Source organism: Astatotilapia calliptera, chromosome 16 (genome assembly GCF_964374335.1).
Source record: "Astatotilapia calliptera chromosome 16, fAstCal68.1, whole genome shotgun sequence".
In the NCBI taxonomy this organism is placed as follows: domain Eukaryota; kingdom Metazoa; phylum Chordata; class Actinopteri; order Cichliformes; family Cichlidae; genus Astatotilapia; species Astatotilapia calliptera.
In genome coordinates, this window is record NC_137437.1 from 12,881,553 (window position 1) to 12,902,358 (window position 20,806).

Below are 20,806 nucleotides of genomic sequence, written 5' to 3' on the forward strand. Positions count from 1 at the left end.
CTGAAGATCTCCAGCCAGTCTGTGATTCAATCCAGACTTTCAGCCAGTCGTGATTAAATAAACCAAAGAAAAGATGAGAGGATATGTTTGCAGAAAGTCATAAACATGAGCAAAAGGCAGCACAAACGTTTTAAGGGAGTACATTAAAACTCATCCTTTAAGTTTCTTTAAGTAACAAACTTCTCCCGTTCAGCAGAAAAGAGGACTCGGAAAAACTCGCATAAAATCAGCCTGATTTTGGCCATTCAGATAAAAATAGCTACAGCATGAAAGACAGTTATGGAGCAGACAAGCTGCTTTGGTGAATGTCAGACAGGAACTCGGCTTCACGCACACATACACATTCACTCAGTGTGTTTGTTGGTATTTCCTGTTAATGACCCTGCAGTTATTATGTAGCTTCTGTTCCCACTATTCTGCACACTCTGAGAGTCCATATGTTTAAAAAGTAAGAAAGAAAGAAAGTCATGCAAGCTTAACACAGAATAATAAGGTTAGCTAACCTCTACTGGTGGCTGAAGCACTGTTACTGTGGTCACACAAAGTTTTATATACATTTAACACTAGTTTGATCTCAAATGCTTATATACTGGTGCATGCTATTTTATGTGCAAATGTGCATTTAAAGTAGGTTGTGTTAGTGCTTTGGCAGACTGGCAAACTGTCTCAATTGAACATCACAAAAGCTGGATGGATGGATGTGGATTCATACTGACAAGAGTATGGCTACATGTAGTACACTATGAGTGCGCAGATGGTGTAACTATAACAGCTAAAAGAAAAGGAACTTTGTGCACTCCTCACCAATCTTCACCCCGTGAACACTGTAGCAACCAATTTTCTGGCAGCGGATATGCCTAGCACCAGAGAGGATGTTGGCTGCTAACAACAGAAGATTGTTATTAGTCACTGAAAGCATGTGGTTTGGGGTTTATCTTCTTTGCTAGAGAAGCTTGTGGCTTTATTGTAAAAATTGCAGAATCACAATCAAATGCTGAACCTGCTTGAGCGGACACAAAACCACTCTGGGAATTAACACTGAATAGGTTAATATCCAGCACACAGAGTAAATTGTGGAGCTAAGTGAAAGTAGCGACAGTAAATAACTTTAACCACATAACTCCAAGGATGTATCATGTTCTCACTTTCTTGAAACTTATCAGGGGAAATACTTTGTGCCCGTAGGTGTGTTTTCAAATGTGTGCACTTATTCTTTTCTTATTTGTATTGTTGTCTCAGCCTGATTTCCTTGAGAAGCCTTCATATTTTCTAGGCTGCCTTTGCAAATAAAAACATGTGAATGTCATCGATGCCATTGAATCGTTACCGTCTTGGGCTACAAATTGATGCTACAGAAAAGTGCGGCCCTGCTACATTTTAACTTGAGTAAATATCTCGTCAGCTCAGTGTTTTTTTGACAGTGGTTTTGTTGTATTGGTTGTCTCTTTAACCTCTGTTGATAGCTTACGTTAATTTTGCTCAGTTTGAGACAGTAGCTAAACAAAAATTTACAATATGTACCTTTAAGTCCAACCTGAAGACAAAGCCACTGATTAGCATAAAGTATCACGTTCCTTAAGGACAAACTGAACTAATGCTCTTTTTTTTCCCGCAGAGTGTCCATGTGAGGGAAAAAATATCTTAGGAATGTTTTGCCTTCTGGCTGTTGTAGATTAAGACTCATTAGGCACTTTCACCCATACTGTTTTCATTTTAAACAACAACTTATAAATAGGCAGTAGAGTCCTCTGTAGGGCTGTTTAGTAATCCGTACATGGTTGGGGTCACATTAGGGTCCATGTTACACAATATTTCTGTCAGATAAAGCTGGGAAATCTCACATAGATTTTTCAAATATCTCAGTAAAACCACAGAAATCTTTATTGTAAGCCAGACTGTCTGATAAATGGAGTGGAGTAGTTAACTAGTTGCTTTATTTTGAACCGATTCATGTTCTTTTGAGCTCGGGAAGTCATGAAATTAATGACACTGGTTACATTTAAATCATATTTATGCCCAAAATGATTACTATCAAAAGTAATTTGATAACATGTAAATTGTCCATATAATTTTGTTACATGGAATATAAAATGTTACATTTAATGGAATCTGTAAATGGTATTTACCAAGCAGTGATTCATGAATCATTAACGTAATCATTACATTCATTTAAATAAATGAACTTTTGAAGAATAAATTTTTGAGTTTTAGTTTATATAAAAGATACTTAAGGTTTGGGTTTGTTTCAGGTTTTTTTTAATTATTATTATTACATCAGCAGTGCAGGTGTCACTCTTGTGACTTTTGTCAGCTTCAGCTAAAATCTCGCAATCACTGTCATTGTTTTCTGCACAACACCAACTTCCCGAAAAGTTGGGGTGTTGTGCAAAAAAAATAAAAGAAGAACATTTTATTCACAATAGTACATATCAAGTGTTTAAACTGAGTCAATGTACAATTAGAGAGGCAGAGTTTCTCAGAAGTAAACGAAGATAGAGTTTCATCAATCTGCAAAAATCATCAACACATTGTAGAACAATTTTACAATAATGTTTGATAAATTGAAGAAGAACAAACTGCAGCTTTGGGGTGGGGGTCTGAATAACCAGTGTTTGTGAGTTGTACTGTGCAAATATGAGAAATTCAGGGCTCAACATACCTGCTGTACCAGGGGTGGATCTACAGGGGGGCAGGGTTGGGCAACTGCCCACCTGTTGTAGAGCCGTGGATATTTTGTTGACTCTGTTTACATGTAGGAGATTTCCACATACTTCACTTGAAGAGGGATGTGCCACCCTGCCTAGATCCCTCGCCCCTCCTTTGCTCCCACATCTGAATTTTTTAGATCTGCCACTGTGCTGTACCTAGTTTGATTGTTGCAACGTATATCTCTAAAAAACATTTATATACTGCTGGCTCTCACGTGACTGATAGACACAAGTAACAGCTTTCTGTGAGAAGTTTAAAGCTGTTATTCCAACAGTATCTGAGGAGGTGGATTGTTCTGATACTTCTCAGAAGATGAGGACGAAGAGCAAAATCAGATGTGAATGAAGCAATAATGTGTTATCAATTTGACAAAAATGCACTGCAAACACACGCAACACATCCAAATACGGAAACTCACAACACAACAGGAAGGCACTTCATTCAGCCCAGAGGACAACACAACGTCCTTCCAGGGGTCACAACAAAGTGATGAACCTGGCTGGAGTTCAGTGCTTTGTGACGATAACACAGCCACTGGTGAGCAGTGTGTTTAACTTAACGTTTTTTTTGTGTTGCCTGAAAATGTTTCCATTGTCATTTGTGCAACTTCTTTTTGGTTGTGTTTATTTGAACCACATGTGTTCACAGAAGAGGTTTTCCTGATTCACTTTGTGTTTGGTTGTGTTGCAGTGCAATGAGCTCTCTGGCTCTCTGTGTTTCAGTACTCTTTACTGAAACGGGGTCTGACATACTTGCTCTACCAGGGGCCTGAATGGCCTTTTAATCATTTCTAACTCACTTTTAGCATATTTTAGCATACCACAGCACTGCTTTTGATACCATAGATCAGTGGTGTCCAAACCCAGGCCTCGAGGACCAGTGGTCCTGCAGGTTTTAGCTGTGTCCTTGATCCATCACAGCTGATTTAAATGGCTAAATGACCTCCTAAACATGTCTTGAAGTTCTCCAGAGGCCTGGCAATGAACTAATCATTTGATTCAGGTGTGTAGACCCAGGGTGAGATCTAAAACCTCGAGGCCTGCAGTTGTCCAAGGCTGCCATAGATCATGGTGCCCTCACCTCAGTTAGACCACTTGGTCAGAAACAAAGGAATTTCTTTCCTGTGGTTTAAATCTTATTTAACCAACAGAGGCTTTACAGTTAAGATTGGAGAACCATCGTCCTTTAAAAAAATCCACTCACATGAGGGGTCATTTGGGGATCCACTGTTGGCTCTTGATACTTGCTATGCTCCCGATGGTTTTACTTTTTTTTTTTTTATAAAAAGCCATGCTTCATAATGCTGATGATTTAGCTGACTGTCTAGAAGATTTTAAGATACGGATGACTTTGAATTCTCCTAAACTGACTAATGATAAGAATACATGACTCATATTGTTTGGAATCACTGACTTGCATGACCTCAGCTCTGTATGCAAAACAAAACAACCAGGAAGAGATATTTTTTGGAAAAAAAACAACAACAACAGCAACATCATTTTGGTGTCATTTTTACCTGTATTTGTAAGGACAGTGAAGACTTTTCACACAGGAGACTAAAGATAAAGATTGGCACGGACATTCAGCAGGGGACGATTTAATACTAACAGCAATTAAGATCCTCTTAGTGATTTGTGAGTACAAAGAGGGCTGAAGAAGGCAACTGAACTTCTTTAGGTTTCTGAAGATGTTTAATTTTTGTGGTTGCACAAACATTTCCTAAGAAGTACTTAGCAGAAAAACTACAGCTAGCATACTGTAAGCCTCTTTTAGCATCTTGATGATGGTGACAAATAAACTGCTGCAGAGAAAAATCCCGTTTGAAAACAAAACAGGGCAAAGACAGAGAGCCCATACACACACAGCCAGTAAGCATATAGGTTCTCTTTGTCATATAGAGAGCAACAATACTGGTTGTCATGCAGATACAGTATGATGGTGGTTTTGTGCTACATGTGAATGTGCTGACAGCCCACTGCTCCGACACTTCCTCTGTTCTCTTTCGTTTCCTCTTTCTTTTCACTCACTGTCACAGTTCTCACAGTTTCTGGGGTATGTGAGACCCTTTACCTCCTGATTTTTGTCCCCCTTACCCTACGTAAAGCAAAAAGGAGGAACAAGAAGAGGCTTGGTTGTTGTTGTGATTTTTTTATGGTCGTCAGGTGTTTCACTGAGTGATACAATGACCTGAATGGCACAGAGAGGTGAGCTTGTAACAATGCAGGAGTAATCAGACTGTTAAAACTTAAAACTCAGCTCAACATTTGCCAGAATTACAAAAGACAAGTCTTCACTAACTAATGAAGTGTCAGCACACTTAATTCTCATTTAATTCTCACTAATTTCCTTTCAGAGCAGTGTGCTGCAGGCGGGTGTCCCTACTTTTCAGAGAAGCCCAGAAACAAGCCAAAGAATTAAAGATAGTTAATCACTTTATTGCTTTTAGAGCATTCTTCAAAAACAGTTCACAAAGTCAAAAAGCCAACATGCACATTCATCATAACTGCCTCTCTGGCATTAAAATGTGCCACACTGACAGTGATGTGAACATGAATGTTAACTTGTAGTTTTGAGGATTTGGCAGCACTTCATTAAATTGCACTGGCGTGAAGTGGAAACAGTGTGTGCAGCAGTGCAGGCTATGCTGCTGTGCAACTCTGAGCCAAACTCCATCAAGTAAAGTCTTCATCCAGTGAATTTGATAAGTGAGCGGCCTTTCAACGCTGCTTTCTCTCTTCTGCTTCCTGAAGCTGTGACATGTCTCAGTGTTTACAGATACAGAAAAGTGATTTGGTATAATAGCAACAAAGAAGAAGATAAAAGACCTACCGGTAGTTTCTTCATGCAGCTGCAGCAGCAGCAGTGCAGAAGTTATCTGCAGTTAGCATTCAGCATTTTTAAGCAACCATCAGATCAGGGAGTCATGGCAACAGGAAAGCAAACATCAGCAAGAAAATCTGTGTAACATTATACTGAAGCACGAATTCAGAGGCCTTACCTCACTAACAATCGAAAGCAAATGTGTGAGTTCATCAAATGCTGCTCAAAGTAAATGTTTTCTGAAGGATTTTGATCGTTCCTATTCATGATCCATCACAAGGCAGCTCCAGTTTACTTTGAGTTATATTAAGCTCAGCTGTTTAGCTGTTTAATTGTGTGTACATGCTCATTTTATTTAGTTTTAATCAGCATTTTTTTATTTATCCTAATTTAGTTTTGATGTTTGTTTCTTTATTTTCAGTTGAATATTTAGTTCCAATTTTACACATCTCTTTAGTCTTTTAGTTGATTTTTCATGTTCTGCCAAATAAAGACCAAAACCTGCAGGTCTATAAAAATTTTTTTTTTTTGTTCGCCGGCTCTCTCCACACAAAGACAAAAACAGTCACAGATTAAAGTTCTGCATGCGCGCGTGTGTGTGTGTGCGTGTGTGTGTGTGTGTGTGTGTGTGTGCGTGCGTGTGTGTGTGTTATCTGTGGTATGCTAATGACAGCAAATTCCTGCTGCGTTCACATGAATTGATCACAGATCAGTCGAATAAGAGCCAGATACAGAGCTTTCATCTCAACGACTCTGTGTGTGTGTGTGTGTGTGTGTGTGTGTGTGTGTGTGTGTGTGTGTGTGTGTGTGTGTGTGTGTGTGTGTGTGCAGACTGCATACAGTCAGGGTGGAGGTGGGTGCAGCTGCTGACATTACTGAAAATAGAAGGAAATGACTGTTTATTCCTCCTGTACATACTGAACTACTGTCTGCATCCATCCACATTTCCCTCAACACTGACACAGTTTAGAGAAAAAGACACAGAGAGCTATAAATAGTCATGGCTTAAACTGTTTATTTAATCTAAAGAAGTTCTGCTTTGCTGCTTCGTTGTTGCTGTAGTTAATAAAGAATGATTACATAGCAGCTGAAGTCAGTCAAAATCATATACAGCACAATTTGCTGTATGTGAAGTTGCATGGTGTGTTTTTATTTGTATTTTACCCATAATTAGACACTCACAGAATATTTAAGCCTGGTCTGACCCTCTCTTATAGAAAGGTAATGTGGGAGTTAGAGTAAACCTCAATCAGAGGAGTCGATTGTGGAGATACAGAAATTCTTTTATTGCTGCCATATAATCTGCATCATTATAACTGCATTGATAACATTCTTTACAGCATTGTTTCATCTAATAATATTTCTCACAGTATTGATATTGCATTAAAGTTGTTTATTGCAGATGTTCATTTGAGGATCCTTCCATCATGTTAACAGAAGTATTTCATACACATTGCATAGTATTTGTGCTCATTAAGAGTTGTTGCTTAGTCTACAGAGGGTCTTAAGCTTTGTGAAGCGCGACGTCTTCACAATCTATTGTGTTAGAGACTAGAGCATAGAAGGATAACTGCAATACATGCTTACAATACATATAACACATATAATCTAGGAATGTGTCAGGCCTGAGGCCTTAACTCATTTAGCTTCTAACTATATTTTAGTCAACTTGGCAACAGATGACCAGAGTCAATAATTAGCCCCAGAGACCCTGAGGGCTTGAAGTTTATTACCTTGTATGGAAGGTGTTATAGAAAAGAGAAGTTCTATGTCTGCTTATAGCCATTAAAGATGTACAAGATGTACCATTCACTGTAACTAACGTCTTTAACCTATTTTAATCTGTAATTGACGCCATGGGGGGGCTTATACCCCACTGCTTTATAAGTGTTCTCCATATGTATTTTTGTCAGAAGACATATGCTGATGTTTTCTCCTGGCTGTTAATAAACTCACCGTTTGATTGCACTTTTCTGGGGCCTCCGTGGTTTGTCTCACTGCTCTACATTGATCGATTTCGCGACACGATATTCTGGGATAGAGTTAACAGAATCAAAAAGCAGACGGCGCTGAATTATTTCCAGCAGGTTGCTGACATGACACCAAATCCATGAAGCTGCTCATGAGCAATGACGAATAAATGATAATCAAATAGGCACTTACAGCTTTCATTACACAGACTGTTGTGTATGGAAATGCTGTGGGTCACCTTAGTGTCTCAGGGTTTTAGAATTTGAATCTTGAATCCATGCTTTTGTTCCCCATGTCTTTAAAGTTGAATGGGGCGCTTATTACATTTTCCATTTTCAGAGGCGGTTCCACGGTAATTCAGACCATGCATGTTAGTCATATGTACTGATGACTGAACCGGAAAGGATGTGCTCCGACAGTGAGTCATGGAGCATTTTGGTGGGAAAAAAGTGACATTTCGAGTCTGTGTGATTTTTAATGCCCACGCAGCCTCAACTCTCACTGAGCAGCTCATGGATGCAGTGAGATGTCGATTTGGTGTGGATGGAGGGCTTTAATGTGGGAGACAAATGTAGCTGAGTGTGAGGAACCTCTCAGACAGAAAACTGCCTGATGTTAAACATGAGGACACACAGAGTATTGTGAAGTGTGTTTCCAGCCAAATATGGTGATGTTCCTGTGACTGAGGTCATTGACAGATAGCCATGACATCAGACGCACACACACACAGATTAATGTAGGTCAGTAATATAAACCGTAACACACAGAGGACTGTAAATATTTTAGGAGTGATGTATGTGCTGTGACACACCCGCACCCGCACACACACACACACAAACACACCCGCACACACACACACACACACACACACACACAGACCCCCCGGCGGGAGGAGGGGAGGATGGGGGTGTGTGAACAGCTTGTGACGTCTCCAGGCCATGATAACGTCTGCTAATTGGTTCCATCAGGCTTCAGTGTGTGTGTGTGTGTGTGTGTGTGTGTGTGTGTGTGTGTGTGTGTGTGTGTGTGTGTGTGTGTGAGAGAGAGAGAGAGAGAGAGAGAGAGAGTGTTCCAGTCAGTCACATACATCATGCCAGTTTGTTTCAGTTTTAAGCTACTTTTTCACGTCTTTCAAAAGAACTATGACAAAAAAAATCCAACATCTTTACACTCAATACAGTCTGAAAGCACATCAAATCTGATTTTCAAGTAAACCTGGAAATAATCAAATGGTTTAAGGATGTGGAAACTAGAAGAGGTGAAATGTAAAATAAATATTTGGGAGAAACAAATCTGAAGCCTTCACCTTGCTAACTTTTTTTGCACACAAGATTGCAATTCCTAAAATATTCCTAAAATCTTCTGTTGATCCAGATGTCACTCGGGTGGATTGAGTGGACAAACCAGAAGTGAGTTCAATTAATAAATGAACTTGTAGTTTACATTATGTCATAAGTAGGATGTGATGGTGGAAAACATGGGAACCTGAAGTTAGTTTATTAATTACAGCAAAGAGATCATTCCTCAGCATGAAATCATGATCCGACTGAAGGTTTCTAAGGGAGCAGTGCACACAAAAGTGAACACACACTCTGCTCATTGAGAGATTAAAGAAACCCAACATTTACTTAATAAGCACAAGAGTCAAAATGTAACTCAAGACTGAAAATGCTTTGTCAAAAGAAGTCTGTCTGATAGTAACCTCAGTTTTTGGGTTGGGCTAAGGAATAAAGGGTTTTTGAAGTGGAAGTGAAACACGGTGGTGAAATATTCAAGTCTGGGTTGGGGTTTTTTGATACCTTGGAGATGGACAACTCCACCAAATGGACCCCACCCTGATCAAGATGAAGTGCTTCTCCATTCTTCAGAGATGTGCTCCACCCTCGTCTTTGTATCTTCATGGGGATTCATATTGTACGAGGTTTGTGAGCTCAAGAACAGCTCAAAGCTTTTCAAGACCTACTCAAGGAAGGTCTGACCGTCATCGACGCACCTGTCATGGACCATCTGTTACACTGACATTATAATACAAAGTTGGAAGCAAATGCAAAAGAAGTGGAAGTAGAGGGCATAGAAGTAGAAGTATAATAAATTGGTCTTCCGGACGCTGATGGAAGAAAATCTGTGAAGAGCAACATTTGCTGTCAGCTTGTACAGTGGGGCAAAAAAGTATTTAGTCAGCCACCGATTGTGCAAGTTCCCCCACCTAAAATGATGACAGAGTTCAGTAATTTGCACCAGAGGTACACTTCAACTGTGAGAGACAGAATGTGAAAAAAAAAATCCATGAATCCACATGGTAGGATTTGTAAAGAATTTATTCGTAAATCAGGGTGGAAAATAAGTATTTGGTCAATAACAAAAATACAACTCAATACTTTGTAACATAACCTTTGTTGGCAATAACAGAGGTCAAACGTTTACTATAGGTCTTTACCAGGTTTGCACACACAGTAGCTGGTATTTTGGCCCATTCCTCCATGCAGATCTTCTCGAGAGCAGTGAAGTTTTGGGGCTGTCGCCGAGCAACACGGACTTTCAACTCCCGCCACAGATTTTCTATGGGGTTGAGGTCTGGAGACTGGCTAGGCCACTCCAGGACTTTCAAATGCTTCTTACGGAGCCACTCCTTTGTTGCCCGGGCGGTGTGTTTTGGATCATTGTCATGTTGGAAGACCCGGCCTCGTTTCATCTTCAAAGTTCTCACTGATGGAAGGAGGTTTTGGCTCAAAATCTCACGATACATGGCCCCATTCATTCTGTCCTTAACACGGATCAGTCGTCCTGTCCCCTTGGCAGAAAAACAGCCCCATAGCATGATGTTTCCACCCCCATGCTTCACAGTAGGTATGGTGTTCTTGGGATGCAACTCAGTATTCTTCTTCCTCCAAACACGACGAGTTGAGTTTATACCAAAAAGTTCTACTTTGGTTTCATCTGACCACATGACATTCTCCCAATCCTCTGCTGTATCATCCATGTGCTCTCTGGCAAACTTCAGACGGGCCTGGACATGCACTGGCTTCAGCAGCGGAACACGTCTGGCACTGCGGGATTTGATTCCCTGCCGTTGTAGTGTGTTACTGATGGTGACCTTTGTTACTTTGGTCCCAGCTCTCTGCAGGTCATTCACCAGGTCCCCCCGTGTGGTTCTGGGATCTTTGCTCACCGTTCTCATGATCATTTTGACCCCACGGGATGAGATCTTGCGTGGAGCCCCAGATCGAGGGAGATTATCAGTGGTCTTGTATGTCTTCCATTTTCTGATGATTGCTCCCACAGTTGATTTTTTCACACCAAGCTGCTTGCCTATTGTAGATTCACTCTTCCCAGTCTGGTGCAGGTCTACAATACTTTTCCTGGTGTCCTTCGAAAGCTCTTTGGTCTTGGCCATGGCGGAGTTTGGAGTCTGACTGTTTGAGGCTGTGGACAGGTGTCTTTTATACAGATGATGAGTTCAAACAGGTGCCATTCATACAGGTAACGAGTGGGGGACAGAAAAGCTTCTTACAGAAGACGTTACAGGTCTGTGAGAGCCAGAGATTTTCCTTGTTTGAGGTGACCAAATACTTATTTTCCACCCTGATTTACGAATAAATTCTTTACAAATCCTACCATGTGGATTCATGGATTTTTTTTTCACATTCTGTCTCTCACAGTTGAAGTGTACCTCTGGTGCAAATTACTGACCTCTGTCATCATTTTAAGTGGGGGAACTTGCACAATCGGTGGCTGACTAAATACTTTTTGCCCCACTGTAGATGACAGCAGAGAGGATTGCGCCTCACCACACGAGGAAGGACGATACTCTGACACCACATCCTGAAATCACTTCATACTTTTGTGTGTGATGACACATGCATGTGACCTCACACGTCCTTCAAAGTGTGAAGGACACAAAAGCCCCTTTTCCATTAGTACCTATTTGGATCAACTCAACACAGCTCGACTCGGATTGGCTGGTTGTCCTTTACAATCAAGTACCTCCTAGTGTGCGTGGTTGTCAATATAGCCACACGGCCCATTATCCCGTGACGTAATTAGTATGTGAAACAAACGCTACAACAAAGGTGGACGTTGAGGAGAGAATATACCTGCTCCTCGATCTGTGGCTTTTCATCAGACCCGGGAATACAAAAACGTGGTTTTTGTAGCCATTTCCCTCATTAATGGGTTTCAAAAAAGGCTGATTTTTGATATTTGTAAACGAGACGCTTTGATGACCAGTGTTGGTCAAGTTACTTGAAAAAAGTAATCAGTAACTAAATACCGATTACTTCCCAAAAAAGTAATCCCGTTAATTTACTGATTACTTATTTTCAAAAGTAATTAATTACTTAGTTACTTTTTAAAAACATGACTTACAACCTGAAGAGGTGATAAAGCGATAGATCTTTCAGCCCAATTCTACTTTTTCTGCATAATCCATCATACAAAATGTAATCAAATGGAAAAGTCCCTTTTTAAAACTTGTTTTATTCGTTTTAATCTTTTAAAAAATATAATTATATGCAACATTCTCTGACTGGAAGAAATTTGTTTAACATTTAAACCTATTTTCTGCACATTCCAGCACACAAAATATTTTTTTTGTGTGTGTGTTTACACTCACTCTTTCAAATAGATGCAAGTAAAACACAGCAGAATATAAATAAAATCAAAGACTCAGCGGTCCTGTTGCTCTATTTTCACCTGTAAAGCAGGAGTGGGGTAGGCGGAGGTTTACCCTGGTGCAGGTGTGCCGCAGCGGTCAGTGGAAGAATCCACGAGTTTCTCTGTGAATTTCCCATTACGTGGTAGCGCACTCGGTGCTTGCTTGGAAGTTTAGGGGTTTTTTTCGCTGTAAAAAGAAGTTTTCTTCCCACGCACAACGGACGCTAATGTTTTTGTCACTTTTTATGGAATCAAACTCAAAGTAAGGTCAGTACTTCCACGCTTTAAACGCTGCATGCTCATACTCTCGCCCGCACTCGATATATGATCCATTGTTGATCTGCACACAGCTGTTGTCACTAACGGCGCACTCGCTTACTTCACTTTCATGAGACATTCTCGCAAAAAAATCACGGTTTTAGTAACGCAGTAACGCAGCGTTCCTACGGGAAGGTAACGGTAATCTAATTACCATTTTTGTAACAGTAATCCCTTACTTTATTCGTTACCTGAAAAAAGTAATCAGATTACAGTAACGCGTTACTGCCCATCTCTGCTGATGACTCATCGCTACTGACCAGCCAATCAGTGGCATGCATTCTGATTATATTTCATTGCCTTGTATCAGGTACTATGACCAAATGGAAAACCCTGAAAACTGTGATGACCCGTGGTGAGTTGATCTGAGTAGATGCTAATGAAAAAGGGGCTAAACACGATCATGGAGGTTCATGGAAGGGTCCAGTGATGCTCCCAGCATTGGTCGATTTGCATTCAAACAGTGCAGTCCTGCACGTTTTATCGACCTTTCATAGGAGTGAGTACTTGTTGCAGTGTTCCCCTGGATGAAACATGCCGCCACTCAAATAAAACCTCTTTCCAAACAGTTTAAGCATCCTTTCCGTATAGTCTGTCCAAGCTTCTTTTCTGATATAACATAAAAATAGCAGTAAAAACCACCACGATCTCTTATCTAAAACCCAGCTGTGGGGACAGGGGGATTCACACAAAGTTAGGCCAGTCTGTGCCAGCAGATGTGACCTCACTTGTAGTACACTGCTCCTTTTCCCCCAGATGTCAAACTGTCTGATCTAGGAGTGACGCAACAGCATACTGGCTGTTTCTTGTTATTTTAAGGGGGTTTTGTTTTGTTTTGTTTTGTTTCTCAGATTCACAGTACCTGGTCTCTGTATGGCCTATTTAACAAGTCACAAATACACAGTAGTGGTTGTAAAGGTTTGCTGCGCTGGCTCTTCCATGTGTTACCAACTTAGAAGTCTGACTCGAGGAAGCGTTCCAGCTGAAATATCACACCGGAAAGTTTTCAAATGGAAGACAGCCTGTGACTACATGCAGTGCACCAATGGGGTAAAGGAGAATTACTACTGTGCAGAAATATGAGTCCAAGTAAGGCATTAAACATTTTGCAAAGCATCTTGACATCCTCCAAGGATCAGTTGGTCATAATAACTGATTCATCAGTGTGGAAAGATCATTTTGCTGTTGCAGACATGAATTCAAAGATGAATGTTAATTGTCTTGTGACCAGAGCATATTTCAGGGTCTGTCCTGAATCATCTCAGTGCATGTCAGGGTCTTAACCTGGGCGAGGACTGCAGCGAGAGAGGACTGGATATTACAGACTGGGCGGAAACATGGAAAAAAGGCCAAAAATAGTTGGACAAGAATAGTTGGGCTATAATTGAACTGAAGAAGAGAAACATCTTCAGGAATAAACCAAAGAGGATCCAGCTGTCTTTGACTCAATGCTGCGAGCGGAACGACGCAGGAGTCCCAACTGTGACACACAACGTAAATAAACTCGGTCCAGCAAAAGTGGGTCAGAGTTCATACCATCTGTCCGTCTGTCTCATTTTAATACAATAATACAGTAATTAATAACAAGATCACAAGAGTTCAAGTGTTTACTGTGTGTGTTTGTGTATGCATGGCCATGTGTTGAATTTTTAATGAGCTACAGGCCTGAAGCAGAAGCACTGTGTGTGTGTGTGTGTGTGTGTGTGTGTGTGTGTGTGTGTGTGTGTGTGTGTGTGGGTGAGTGCGGATGGGTGAGTGTTGTCCCACAGGCAACACAAGCTGTTACTGAAGAAGATGCCTTCGGACACACACACACACACACACACACACACACACACACACACACACACACACACACACACGTATGACTTCGTCAGTTTCAACTGAAACAATTTCAGTGTTTCAAACTATTCCAGGGTTTTTAGTTCACCATTTATGAGGTTTCAAGAAGAAAAAAAACAGAAAGATTCAAATGTTTGAAAATGTTTTGGAAAAATTCTGTAAAGATTAGATGAAAATACTCAAAGGATCAATTGGTTGGTTTATTATTTTGTTAGATAAGTTGAAAAAAAAAGGTAAACAAGTAAATAGAGGAACAAGATTAAATGAGGTAAAAAGAAAAAAAAAGAGAGAGAGAGCGAAACCCCTGAGCAATCCTCTGAGCAAGCATTTGGCAACAGTGGGGAGGAAAAACTGCTGTTAAATGGGCAGAAACCTCTGACAGAACCAGGCTCAGGAGGGGGGACTCAACTGCCAGGACTGGTTGGGGGGTGAACAGAGGTGGAGGAAGACGAGGCTACATCAGGTGAGGAAGCAGCAGTGTCCCTCCTACGGAGCAAACAGAAGCGCTTTTTCTTCTTTTCCATGAGCGCTTTTTTCTCCAGGATGAGGATTTTCAACTCATTGATTGTTTCGCTGCGTTTTGGTTCTCAAGTTTCTTGAATCTTTGTTCCACTTCTTCTAATGTTGCTGGTTTTTCTTCAAGCTTTCCTCTCAGTTCGTTGGATGTTGCCTCCTGTGTTATCTTTTTCAGACCTTGTGCAGGTCTGCACTTCTCTGTTGTATTTCTTTGCGCATGTCTTCTAACTGCTGATTTCTTCTCTGGATGTCGTAGAGCGTACACTGCAGGTCTTCATGTATTTTGTCTTGTTGTTGTTTTTGCGCCTGCATTTCAGTATTTTCGTGCTTCACGTTGTTGAAGGACAACAATATCCCCTTAATGAGCTCTGAGTTGTTTCTCGCCTTTTGATTGATCCTTTTTTTCCATCTGTGAGCATCGTTTTTCCAGTTTTTCCTTTTCTCCTTCCAGTTCAGTAGTTTTGTCCTTCATTTCATTACAAAATTCTTTCACTTTTAGATTTCCTGGAAAGTCCTAAAGAATAACTTTTTCTTCTTTTAATCTTTCTTCCTGTTGCTCTTTCTCTTGAAGAAGGTCTTTATTTTTGCGCACTTTTTGATCCAACCTTATTTTCAGCATTGTATATTTTCCTCCATGCCTTTGTGTTGCGCTGCATGTCTCTTTGCTTTATGTCCTTTTCTTCCTTCTGTTGGAGGATTTCTTTATTTTTTTTGCTGTCTTTCTTCCAGGTGTTTATTTTGTGCTTACATTTGTCTGCACTTCTCCTCCAGTTGAAGTTTCTCTACTTCAGTGTGTTTAATTTTGTCCTGGAGATGGTAGTTTTCCTTCCTACTTTCCTACTTTCCTGGTGTCTTGTTCCTTTGGAGGAATAAGACGCCATTTGGGGAAATTGGCCGGCCATGCCAGGAAGGAGAGGCGGTGTAATCTTTTTGTCTTTGTTGGTGTTTTCTTGGATACATGTTGGAGTTTGTATATGATGACTCTGAAAAGGTTTCCAAATGTTTCCCTGTTGAGCGTTTGAAGGCTGCGCAGAAACGAACTAAAGGTTGCTGCTTCTCACTCCTCTTTATGCAAAACTTTAAGATTCTAGGATTTAAGATTCTAACGCTGTCCTTATGACATCATCACTGCGTGAGCCAATGAGATTGTCACATAACATTTTGTAATGGGGATTTTTTTTTTAAACCGTTTTCAAATTTAACTTAATATTTCTGAAATGGCAGGATGGGTGATGGTGTCCCTGTTTTGTTTATCAAAGCAGGCGAAGAACTGGTTTAGGGTGTCAGGTAAGGTGATGTCTTTTGTACCCAGTGAGTGTCTTGATCCCCTGCCACATGTTTCAGGAGTTGTTTGCGTTAAAGTGTTCCTCGATGCACTGATTGTATTTGCCCTTGGCTTGTTTTATGCCCTTCAGCAGAGATTGGCGTGCCTCTTTGTAGACTTGCTGGTCTCCTGATTTGAAGGCTTTGTCACATAGAGCATGTGACAATGTGTTCATGTGTTCAGTATGCGGGTCGGAGTGACTGTGGATAGACAAAACATACGATGACTTGTGAAGGCAAAACAGGTTAAATATTTGTGGTACATTTAAATTAAGTACCAAAGACAAATGGTCGGGCATGAAATCCTCACAATAAATCAGGTAAAATACTGCAAACAATTATTTCTGCATTTGTGCGATTGAAATGAATTAAAAATGTGTATGCAGTGACACCGTTTGAAAGATTTGGCTGAAATAAATTTGGAGTGAATGAGCCTAAACATGATGACCTGACTAGTGACACCGTGTCACCTGTGACAGAAGAGTGTACACAGTAAAATCTCTCCTGGCGTGAAATGATATTCATAATTAACTTTATCAAAAAAAGTATAAAAATATTCAAGGACATATTTTAGTCCCATAACTCCAACTGGACAAAGCACAAATGTAAGCAATCAGTGTCAGACTGAATGACATCAGTTGTCACAGTTTGCCGAGGCAAACTGCGTGGAGTGAAGAGTGGACCCAGGTGCAGACATTCTAAAACTCAAACTTAACTGATGAGCTGTTTATTAAGGCAGACAGAACAGTACAAAATAAAAGGGCAAAAACAATGCGAACTAAGCAATAACCTAAACTGGGTAAACTAGAAAGGAAGCATGAACTATGAAAAACCCTGGCAAACAGAAAAACAAACAAAACTCTAAACATGGCAATGATGATGATGAGCACATATATATGAAAACCTGAACACAGGACTTGGCATGGGAACAACACAGACGATCCGAGCAAGACTGAATGAGAACGCACAGACTAAATACACACAGGAGGCTAATGAGAGAAGTGGGAACACACGGGGGACAGCTGACACACATGAACACAACGACGTCACAGTGGAAGAGTAAAACTAAACACGATGAACACAGGAACACCAGACCTCTTCAAAATAAAACAGGAAACATAAGACGCAGACATGACAACCTGAACTTGAAAACGTAAGACACAGACATGAAACACATGAAGGGGAAGGGAGACTTGACATGGGTGGAAGACACAAGGGGAATCTAATAACAAAGAACTAGAACAACCTAGGCATGATAAAAAATGCACTTAGAAAACCTGAAGGGCTTAAACATAAACTAAACTCAAAACGCTGGGTCAAAAGACCCAGGATCGTGACATCAGTCTCAGGGAAAGACCATCACTTTATAGGATCTTTATTTCATGATCACAGTGGTTGAAAAAAAAATCACAATGACGTCATTGGGGGGAAAAAAAATACTATCAGCCAAATTAATCTGATTTCATTGCACGTGAATCGTTTTTGGCACATTCAACAAACTAAAGACACATATGTGCATGGAGACTGAAAGAGTTTCCAACCACAAGTGTACCAAAACCTAAGAAAAAGAACAATTACGCAACATTTTTGTGATTATCTTAAGTGTAATCAATCTAAACTAGTGACACACAAATACCCATGCAAAAATTACGTATACATAAATAAAATACAGATACAGATTTAAAACATAATCCACATATCCTCCTGATGAACCGAGGGGGGAAAAGTCAGTTGACCTTTTATGTGATTGGACAGAAGCGAATGGGAGTTTCAGGAGGGTAAGCACTGCAAGGATGCATGCATCACATCCAACACAGACGTAAAGGTCGAAGGACTTGATTCTAAACTAAAAACCCAGCGTTACGTTTAGTTTTCTCCCAAGTTTTGCAAAAGAGAGACGTCAAACTGTGTATTAAATTTCTGGTAATTTTCAAGCCCTACAAAAAGAGTCCAAAGAAAACTAATCAGCCAGCGTGACCTGTCTGCAGTTACTCTTCAAAGCTCCTGCAAATAAACAAGGTTTTGGCCACAGTGGTGAAAGTAAATACTTAAAAAAATAACAATCATCATTCATTGAATTTTTGAAGGTTTTGCTTTAGGACACTTCCTCCTGAACACTCAGAGAGAGAAAAATATAAACTTTCAATAACATAGTCTGATATCAGACTGCAGCGGACCCACAACAATGAACAAACGCCACTCTGAGACCTCTGCTGTAACAACAGTGCACATCAGGACACAGATGGGCAGATACGCTGCCTCCATGTTACAGGAGACGCAGAGTTTCAACCACATCCTCTGGCAAAGTCCTTGGTTATGATGTTACATTCTGTCTGAAACAACTGCCATTGTGATCTCCAGGAAGTAAGCTTCCCGTGCGGAGCTTGTTCTTCCCATTTTGGGGAATCAGTTCAGTCTCACACTCATGATGCTGCTGGACAGGAAGAGCATGCAAGGCAGTGTTTATGCAGTTTTAGGTCAGTCAGACCTTTTTCCCATTCAGAAGCTGGACAAGTTCATGGCCTACATTTCACATCAATAACAAAAAACAAGCTTTTCAACTGATATTTACTTATTTGACTAAAAATCAGAAGTCATTCACCTCAGAACCGCTGACTGAAGAAAGAACAGTTATCTCATGGTCTGATGTGCACATGGATGCTACCTAAGATTAACTCTGTGCTTTTCAAACATTCTGGTTTACAAGTTAAAAAAACAAACATGTGGGAGATTTACAAGTCATTAACAGTTCTACTAAACAGTGATTTCCCCTCTAAACCTCCGTTTCCTTCCACTTAAACAACTGTAATTACAGTGAGGGAAATAATTATTTGAGCCGCTGTTGAATTTGTAAGTTTGCTCACTTAAAAAGAAACAAACTCAAGGCATTAGCTCTCTCCACTGATTTTTAATAGGACTAAGGTCTGCTATAGAGGACACTTTATAACCTTAATGGGCTTCTTCTTTAACCACTCCTATTATCGGTATCTTTTGGGTCATTGTCTTCGGTGTCTTCAGTGTTCTTGCTAAAGGAAGGAGGTTCCTGATTTTACAGTACATTGCCCCATCAATGCAGTGATGTCATCCTGCACCCTTAGCAGAAAAACAGCCCCACATCATAATGTTTCCACCACTGTGCGTGACTGTGCGTACGGTGTTCTTTGAGTTATACAGCAGTGATGGAGAAACTGGCATCCAGGTGCTGAGAAAGTTTGCCGCTGCATTTATCTGATTATTCTGTTGCAAGATGTTTATGTTAAGTGTTGTGAAACTGTGATTTAATTATGGTTTCATTTATATAAAGGATATGAGTACTTTTTCTAGCTGACAGTAACAGCTGCACGCTGGTCTTCTGAAAGCAAATGGAAAAGCAAAGCATTCTTGTAGCTGGGTAACATGCAGAGCTCACAGGGGTGATGCGGTGATGATGGATATGATCAGCAGACTGCCTGCAGCACCAGAGCCTCGGGGTCCATTCCTATTTCTCATTTTCCCATCCTCCCGCTACATTTCCTGTCTGTGTCTACTGTTAACAGCAAATTAAAGCCATAAATGTCTTTAAATATAAGGACACAAAATTTTAAAAATAAAAATCCTGTTAATCTTTTGTTTCCATTCTCTTCAGTGGTAATGTCAGCGAAATCAAATCTAATAGAGAAAAAATGCTTATGTCTGCCCTTGTAACTACACATTTTCTCACACACGATTACCCGAAATTAAGATGAAGTTACCTTTATATTTAGTTCATGTTTTTTGCTGTTGGCAGAGAATCTCAGCGGTTTTCTTATTCAGCAGTTTATCACTGTAGGCGAATTTGGGATTTTTTTTTTAGCCACAGAGTAAAAAAAGATCCTTTTCTGTGAAAGTCACTCAGAATTTGAGCATCAGTGTTTAACCCTCATTAAATAATGAGGGAGTTGTTTGTTTTACAGTCACACACCAATATGTGACTGAATTAGCGTTGCTGACTTTCAGATGCACTTTCCCCGACAACTGACCATGTCCTGTTGAGTCCATTTGGATAGGATGAAATAAACTAGATACCAGTTACTAAGTGTTTACATTGGAAACAATGGAGAGAGCAGCAGCCACCTTAATAGACAAAACATTCCCCTTTCTTGTTATTACACTGCACATGAAATGATTCTGCATATGGGAAACTTTCATCTTATACAGGGGTTTTTCCCAAGTGTTAACCTGCTCTGGAGCCAGTTATATTCAAGATAAGGCAAAACAGTCTGTGTACAAAATCAGCGCTCACTGACCAAACGGTTTCCTGTAAAGGTCTGTGGACTTCAGTACACAGGGAGGTGGGGGTCTGTGGGTTTTTGTTTTTCTCTGATGAGCATCGATCAAAGAAAAAAAAAGTTAGGAGCAGATTGTCTACCAACATGAAGGTGGATGGGGCGATCCCTGATGCAAACATTGGTGTGTGATTGTTAGATACATATATAAAAGCACCGTGTAAGTACTGGTCATTTACTTGATGGTGCCATTTCCTGATTGACTCCAACAAGTTTAAACCAATGTTATTGTTCTGTAAGCTTTAATACAGTAATATGATCCTAAAACAGACACCCAAGATTTATACATTATACAAAAAACTGCCAGTAACTTCTTCTCAGACCATCTTTTTTTTAATTAACAGAAGATG